Below are 9,566 nucleotides of genomic sequence, written 5' to 3' on the forward strand. Positions count from 1 at the left end.
ATAGTAATGAAAAAAAAAAAAAATCTTCCCAAAGTCAGTTAAGCTACAAGCCCTGCACTCAAAGTCACAAGACACATTTCTGCAAACAGAATGGTTTCGGCAGTTGCATTATGGTCAGGTGTTGTGGAGGGCGGAGTCATCAGGTAAATGATTTAGTTACAGGTGAAAGTAAAACTGAGACAGGAATACTCTACTTTCGATTACGAACTCTCGTATCAACATTTAGTTCATAACCATATAATCATATCAATCATTTATTCAGAAACTCCAGTGAACTCATCAATGTTCAGTCGCAGGTAAGTCGAGAAACACATGTTCCTGAACAACTGTGTCTATCACGAGTGTGACTTGAGATCAGACGCATTGAACTGGTTTGGTAGGTTATGAAGTGATACTAAACTTTTCAAAATAAGGTCAAATAAAGCTACATGTAGATACACATTGTACATTTGTGTCTTGCTTTGACTGGATTCATTTAACCTGTTCATTGTATATATTTATGTGAAATGTTGTATTTGGCCCTTAAATGTAAATGTGCAAGTATTAAGAGGCAAAACACATTTGTCTGTTTATTGTAATATTTTGTATTCATATTTTTCTTTTTATCATCTGTGTCCTCCAGCAATGAAGTTTATTTGTTTGACTCTGCTGATTATTAGTGGAATTACAGATTCAAGATCAGGTAATTTTCCACACCCACATAAAGAGATGAAGTGTGTGTTCAAATCCTGTTTATGAACCTTTTTCCGGGTTTCTCACCTGTGGAAGTCGTCCGGGGTCTTAGCTTAACTTTGAGAGCAGTGAATGGGAGATTACCACAAATATATATTATTTTGCATTCATGACCCAGCCGACATTTCAACGTTGATTCTCCATTGAAACAGCGTCGGGTACCATGGTTGAATCAACCTTGGATTATCTTTCGATTTTGCAAATTGGATCAACGTTGATATTGTGACGTCATTTCACCTTAAAATTACAACGTTGTTTCACCGTCTTGGTCATTTATCCACAATGTTTTAATGTTAAGTGTGATAACATGCTCTTGATTTGTACTATTTATTTCTTTTAAATATCATAAGGTATTTAATATATATATATATATATATATATATATATATATATATTGTGGATATATATATAATTATCATTATTATTATTATTATCTTAAGGTGTTAAATTTTTATCATAATAAAAGGGAGTGTAATGCATTTATATTTTATTTTGTCATTAATTCTTTTGCATTTTTATCATTTTGTATTTTCTTAAGTTGTTAATGTTATTTTTCTTAATAAAAGCTGTATATGTAGTTTGTTTGGATGGATGACCATTTTGTTGTGTTTTAGATGTATATATGTAGGCATTCATTAGCTGTCTATTTGATGACTAGTCTATTATTGGGCTATGGTTAGACGTCTATTAGATTTTCACTGACAGCCCAAATTCAGTCTTGTTTTAGCCTAGATGCAGATTCAATGTCTATTAGACATTCAGATGTATTCGTTTAATAGTGGTCTAAATGATGTCTAGTCTATTATAGGTCTATGTTTAGACGTCTATTAAATTTTCACTGACAGCCCAATGACAACCTTATTTTAGCCTAGACATCTGGGCTGTGTTTCAATGGCTAATAGACGTTTTTTAGACCAAAAATTGCTTGCTGGGCTTTCTCGCGCTAATCAAAACGCATCACATGACCGCTCATTTACCGCGCAAGCCCGTGCCCGGCCCGACCCCACAGGATCTGCTATTAGTATTAACTGTTAAAAAGAGAGTGTCAATATAATCATCTGAATTAAACAGCACTGATGTTTAATTGACCAGATAGAGTGGTTTGGATTTGATAATTGTTATTGTCTATGGTCGACAGTCTTTACATCTGCATACGCGGGTAAATATTTGGACCATTTACTGAATCTGATTGCATTACTGAAAATGTCCAACATGTTTATTTTGTTAATGAGAGACATTCAGAGAGTATTTGAGTAAACTAAATGAATGTCTCTGCTGCTGCTGTAGTTTGACCTATTGAAGACTGGAAACTCCAGCGTCACAGGCGTACTGTGACTGAAAGGACCCTGCGGGCGCTCACTGATGGCGTCTGCGTGCAGTTCGATACATGCCTGTGTGAAATGTTTTACATTGAGTTGCTGATACTTCGACTTTTTAAGATATCATGTATGGTAGAGTCATACAATTTTTAACTGATTAATTACATTAAAATAATGGCAAAATATGTTATAAATGTAGGTTCTGTTTATTATATTCAGAAATAAATTAAAAAGATCTTGTAATTCCTGAGAATAAAAAGTGTCTTTATTTCTTTATTTGTTTGTTTGATATGATCTGGTTCTGACATGTTGGACCTATGTCACTTTGGTGAAACTCGACTATTTGTTTCAATTTGTTTTATCATAGTAGAAATTTTTTATACAAAACGAATTGATGTAGCCGAATAGCTTTTCCCTACTGTGATTTATTAAAATGAATGCCAAGTTTCTAGTAACGTTAATAAAAATCAGATTCGTTTGAAATGGCATTATCTGCTTTGCATGAAAAACTGACTGTGTTGTAAGTGTGGCCTGAGTGGAGTTTTGTAAGCTACATACATAGCCATTAAAAAAAAAAAAAAATAGTAATAAAAAAACCTTCCCAAAATCAGTAAGGCTACAAGCCCTGCACAAGTCTGAAGACACATTTCTGCAAACAGAGAATAGTTTCGGCAGTTGGATTATGATCAGGTGTTGTGGAGGGCGGAGTCATCAGGTAAATCATTTAGTTACAGGTGAAAGTAAAACTGAGATAGGAATATTCTCCTTTCGATTACGAACTCTCGTATCAACATTTAGTTAATAACAATATAATCATATCAATCATTTATTCAGAAACTCCAGTGAACTCATCAACGTGCAGTCGCAGGTAAGTCGAGAAACACATTTTCCTGAACAACTGTGTCTATCATGAGTGTGACTTGAGATCAGACGCATTTAACTGGTTTGGTAGGTTATAAAGTGATACTAAATATAAATACTTTTTTTTTTTTTTTTCCAAAATAAGGTCAAATAAAGCTACATGTAGATGCACATTGCACATTTGTGTCTTGCTTTAACTGGATTCATTTAACCTGTTCATTGTATATATTTATGTGAAATGTTGTATTTGGCCCACACATGTAAATGTGCAAGTATTAAGAGGCAAAACACATTTGTCTTTTTATTGTAATATTTTGTGTTCATATTTTTCTTTTTATCATCTGTGTCCTCCAGCAATGAAGTTTATTTGTGTGACTCTGCTGATTATTAGTGGAATTACAGATTCAAGATCAGGTAATTTTACACACCCACATAAAGAGATGAAGTGTGTGTTCAAATCTGTTTATGAACCTTTTTCCGGGTTTCTCAGCTGTGGGTTAACTTTGAGAGCAGTGAATGGGAGATTGCCACAAATATATATTATTTTGCATTCATGACCCAGCCGGCATTTCAACGTTGATTCACCGTTGAAACAGCGTCGGGTACCATGGTTGAATCAACGTTGGATTATGTTTCGATTTTGCAAATTGGATCAACGTTGATATTGTGACGTCATTTCACCTTGAAATTACAACGTTGTTTCACCGTTGAAATCGCGACGTTGTTTCAGCGTCTTACCTTCAACGTGGGTGAATTAAGGTCGTTCTGTAGACGTTGGATTAACGTTGAATTAGGTGTTGATTTTGCAAATTGAATCAATGTTGAAAACGCGACGTTGTTTCAGCGTCTTACCTTTCGTGCGTTCAATTAGAACCAGTTTGCATTTAGATCAACACTGGACAAACATAAAAGTTTAAAAAATCAAATGACTAGCAGCAACGGATTTACTATAACCCTTAATAAACGAACACATGATTAATATTGTAGAATTTATTTTTAAAAACCTGTAGAAGAACCCAAATATAATACAAATACACTAATGCTGCTCACATATAATTGTAGCCCAGTTTGTGATTAATACAGACTATAGACATAATACACTACCACTAGAAGTTACAAGTTATCTAACAGTAACTTTTTTTCCCAAGACGTCTCTTCTGCTCCCCAATCCTGTATTTATTTGGATCTTTCTATTCATCAAAGAATCCTAAAAATGTACTCAACTGTTTAAATATTGATAATAATAATAATAATAAATGTTTCTTGAACAGCTAATCAGCATATATATCAGCATATTTGATCACAGGAATTATAGTTTAAAATATATTCAAATAGAAAGCAGTTATTTAAATATTTCACAATATTACTGCTTTTGCTGTATTTTGGATCAAATAAATGTAGGCTTGGTGAGCAGAAAAAAAACTTACTCTTTAAAAACTTTTGACTGGTAGTGTATTTTTTTTAAGATACTGAAAAAAACAAACAAACAAACAAAAAAAAAAAAAAAACACAAATGTCAGGGTATGTCAAAACTTCTCAAAATCCCCTTAGACCCCAGAGGGTTAAAGACTCTTGTATGTTGTGCTATAACATATATATTTTGCAAATTTATATTTGCAAAAGAAACCTTTTTTGACTGAAACCACTTGATCTTTTATTTTAGTGGATAACTATAGTTCTGTGAAACCAGGTTTACAAATGTGTCTCATTACAAGAGATTTGTGCAGTGGAAACAGAACAGTTTGACAATGGAACCTGCAACAGAAACCAAGTTGGTGGTGAAGGGATATAACAGCAGTCACCTTAAAATTCTTTATGCAGGAAAAACCCTGCCTTAAATGAAATGCATTTAATATTTTAAGTAGAATTGTTTCTTCAAATTCTGATAAAACGTTAGAACTAACAGCCTTGTGCATATAGTGTGGTTGTGCTTCGGGTGATCCTTGAAAGTGTCCCAGCTCTAGGTCTTTTCTGATGCCGTTCCCTCCTCTCTCTCCCACTTGTGCACTCTCTGTACTGACCTGTATAAACAAAAACACCAAAAATAAATACTCATAAAACATCAACTTTGATATTGTGAAATATTTTTAACTGAAAAAAAAAAACACAAAATACAAAAAATCACATACAACATTTTCACTTTACAGTTCAATAATAGCAAATAAACAGCAATTCCTTTCCAAACTGCCAATAATAAACTGGATCCTTAATGACTTTACAAGGTGAAAGAAAGAAAGTCTGGTGTTGTTTCCACCAGCGCGGATTTTTTTCCATCACCATATTTGGTGGATGTCTAAAAAATAAAAATAAGAAGAAGCCTAAAACAGGCCCGAAGACCGTTTGTGGTCTGAACTATGACGTGCAAATTGGCTCGAAGTAATTTATACATATATACACGTGAATAATTTTGTTTATAAACTTTAATCGCATGCATTTCTAATATTTACTTGACCAGAAAAAATATAAACTTTTTCCATGCATATACACCTACAACAACACGCACATATACATATAAAATGGCTGCATGCAGACACAACTGTATATAATCAAAACTATACATATAAACTTAATCCATGCATATACACCTAAAAACACTCGCACATACATATAAACTCGCTGCATGCAGACACACCTGTACATACTCGCATATACATATAAACTTGATCCATGCATATACACCTAAAAACACTCGCACATACATATAAACTCGTTGCGCGCATATACACCAAACAAAAAATACACTCACGCAAACATACAAAATATATGCAAGTGATTTCATATGTGGATGTGCGTGAACTTTTCAGTGCAAACGGAAGCAGCGGCACTTCCGGCGGAATCTCCAGATGCCGGGGCATTTTAAAACACTTAACGTGACTTAATGCATTCAAATAGTGTTTTAAATAGACCTTTAATATAGTATACGATGAACCAGGGGCGAATTTCCACTGGGCACTTTTCAAAATCCCGTTCAGCACCGCCGAGAGTTCGCGCGATCGTTCAAACAAAACCGAAAGTAAAACGCGCACGCGCCTTCAAAAGCAATTATAATACCCCGCGTTTAGAGCGCGACTCCCCAATGCGTGCAAATTAGGCTACATAACATATTTAAGATGTTATTAGTATGTAGCTATAATAGGCTGTGTAGTTGTCTATAGCTCTCTATCCTGTTTGAAAAATTTAGTCTCTATTTGCACTTTGAATATTGAGAGAGTAGCCTACTTGGCTACTATAACTAGGACTGTATAAACTAGGACTGTTATATGTATATGTGTGTGTATATATATATATATATATATATATATGTATAACAGTGGCGGCTACTGGTCTGTCAAATAGGGGAAGCTCATTTTCGGCCTACATCATAAAATTGTCTATTTATTTATTCACAAGAATGTGCCTTATTGTCATAAGTAAGTCACAATGCAAACAATCGTAAAAAAAAAAGCTTTAGTTTTATTATGCAAAATATGATGTATTTTTTCTTTTAGTCAGATGCTACTATATATTATAAATATTTTGCAATTTAAATAAGGTTATTATGGAGATTTATTTATTTATTTATTTATAAAGTATTTTAATAGAAATATAAGGTTTCATTATGTTATGTTAAAATTTTTCAAGATTACTATATATATATATTAATTTATAGTCATCCTCCATGTTAATATTTAATGTAGTAATCTATATATATATATATATATATATATAGATTACTACATTAAATATTAACATGAATGAATGAATGAACGATCTAAAAAAATATTAAACTCTGTAAAAGTGAAACAAGGAATGTGGTGTATAATTGTGTGAAATGTATGATGAAAATCAAGCAATTTCGCCAAGCAAATATAAAGAAATAGGTTGCAGCAGTTTTTATTTCGACTGAACTTGAGAAATCCGCGATGGGACTGAGCGCGAATAGCTTCAGCGATTCCTTATAGTACAAAATCGCTGTCAGTCAAAAGGAGATGCAATCTTTCGACAGACCCTCCAATCATCACGCAGAAGCTCGGAGTCCAGGCCAGCCCACTCCTCATTTGCTCCTCATTCACCCCCAGAGACGCTGAGCGTCCGTGGGCGGGACATAATCGCAGCGTTTATCCAATGACCGTCTAGTTTCAAAGCACTGAAAAAAAACGTTCAAAGCAGCCGCATTGAAGTCAATGGACGCTGGGCTTCAACGGGGAAATGCACTGTGACGCTACGGGAATGTATGAGAAGTTAGATAGTTAGATATAGCAAGTCAGCCGACCTGCTATATCTAACTGATTCTGAACGAACTCGTCTTTGAGATGAACGTTTTCTAACGCATTTTTAGTCAATAAAATGTTAATACAATAGTACATAATTTGACCATTAATTTTGTGACATTATAGGGGAAGCTGAGCTTCCCTTGCAGTCTTAAAGAAATCGCCACTGATGTATAATATATATATTATACATACAGGTATGTGCCAAAAAATTAGAATATCGAGGGAAAGTCCATTTATTTCAATAATTTGTTTCAAATAGTGAAACTTGTATGTTATATTAGTTCACTACACACAAAGTTAAATATTTCAAGCCTTTATTTGTTTCAACTTGATGATTATTGATTAAAGACAAAAAAAAACAAATCCAGTATCTCACAAAATTAGGATATTTCATGTGACCAATAAAAAAAGGATCTTAAATGTTGGCCTTCTGAAAAGTTAATGTACTGTATTATGTCCTCAGTACTTTGTTGGGCCTCCTTTTGCACAAATTACAGCATCAAGGCGGCGTGGCATGGAGGCGATTAGCCTTTGACACAGTTGAGGTGTTATGGTAGCCCACGTTGCTTTGATATTGGTCTTCAGCTCGTCTGCATTTCGGGGTCTCTGTTCCCTCATCTTCCTTTTGACAATACCCCATAGATTTTCAATGGGGTTTAAGTCAGGCGAGTTTGCCGGCCAATCAAGTACAGTTATTCCATGGCTGTTAAACCTTGATTTCCAAATGAAATGCGACATTTGCTTTCATCTGAAAACAAGACTTATTGGGACCACTGGGCAACAGACCAGTACTTTTTCTCCTTAGCCCAGCACAGACGCTTCTGACGTTGTTTTTGATTCAGAAGTGGCTTGACGCATGGAATTCTACAGATGTAGCCCATGTCATGCAAACGTCAGTATGTGGTGGTTCTTGATGCCCTGACACCAGCCTCAGTCCACTCCTTATGAAGCTCCCCCAAATTTCTGTCATTGCTTGACAATCCTCCCAAGGCTATGGTCATCCCTGTCACTTGTGCACCTTTTCCGGCCACATTTTTCCCTTCCTCTTAACACTCTGTTAATATAGTTCGATACTGCACTCTGTGAGTATCCAGCTTCTTTTGCAATTGCCTTTTGAGGCTTTTCCTCCTTATGGAGGGTGTCAATGATGGTCTTCTGCACAACCGTCAAGTCAGCAGTCTTCCCCATGATTCTGAAGCCTACTAAGCCAGACTGAGAAAATTTAAAGGCTGAGGAAACCTTTGCAGGTGTTTTGCGTTAATTAGCTGACTAGATTGGGACACAGGGAGCCTACAATGTTGAACTTTGTCATGATATTCTAATTTTGTGAAATACTGGATTTGGGTTTTTTTTAATCTTTAATCCATAATCATTAAAATTGAAACAAATAAAGGCTTGAAATATTTCACTTGGTGTGCAGTGAACTAATATAACATTTGTTTCACTTTTTGAAACAAATTATTGAAATAAATGGACTTTCCCTCAGTATATATATATACTGTCTTTATTTATATGTTAAATTTGCGAAAAAGAGCTTTAGTTAGGAGGTCAAACATTCAAGAAGCTCATAATTCATGTACAGTTCTAAGGTCTGAAGAGACTTATGAAATCATACAGGAGAGAATTAAGCCAGTCAGTTGAGTTTGTAGCAAAACTTTTTATGGTGCTTGAGTGTTGTTGTCTTTTACTGCATGTGATAATTCATACTCAGAAAGTAGAACAGAACAGTTAAAACAATTCAAATAGAGACCAACATTTTAAAGCATGATACAGAACTATAGACAATTACACAACCTATTATAGCCTACATACTAATAACATCCTAAATATGTTGTGTGGCCTAATTTGCACGCATTGGGGAGTCGCGCTCTAAACGCGGGGTATTAAAATTGCTTTTGAAGGCGCGTGCGCGTTTTACTTTCGGGTTTGTTTGAACGATCGCGCGAACTCTCGGCGGTGCTGAACGGGATTTGGAAAAGTGACGGGTGGAAATTCGCCCCTGGTTCATCGTATGCTATATTAAAGGTCTATTTAAAACACTATTTGAATGCATTAAGTCACGTTAAGTGTTTTAAAATGCCGGAAGTGCCGCTGCTTCCGTTTACACTGAAATGCCTTCCGTTTGCACTGAAATGTTCACGCACATCCACATATGAAATCACTTGCATATATTTTGTATGTTTGCGTGAGTGTTTTATGGGTGTATATGCGCGCAACGAGTTTATATGTATGTGCGAGTGTTTTTAGGTGTATATGCATGGATCAAGTTTATATGTATATGCGAGTATGTACAGGTGTGTCTGCATGCAACGAGTTTATATGTATATGTGCGTGTTGTTGTAGGTGTATATGCATGGATCAAGTTTATACGTATAAGCGAGTGTCTATTAACGTATGCATG

General features: G+C 35.0%; 1 long non-coding RNA gene across 1 annotated transcript in view; it reads left to right on the forward strand.

Moving 5' to 3' along the window:
• LOC127162662 (uncharacterized) overlaps positions 1-9,566 on the forward strand; it is a 502,623-nt gene that overhangs the window by 1,336 nt on the left and 491,721 nt on the right. The window lies entirely within an intron of this gene.

This window comes from Labeo rohita, chromosome 3 (genome assembly GCF_022985175.1).
Source record: "Labeo rohita strain BAU-BD-2019 chromosome 3, IGBB_LRoh.1.0, whole genome shotgun sequence".
In the NCBI taxonomy this organism is placed as follows: domain Eukaryota; kingdom Metazoa; phylum Chordata; class Actinopteri; order Cypriniformes; family Cyprinidae; genus Labeo; species Labeo rohita.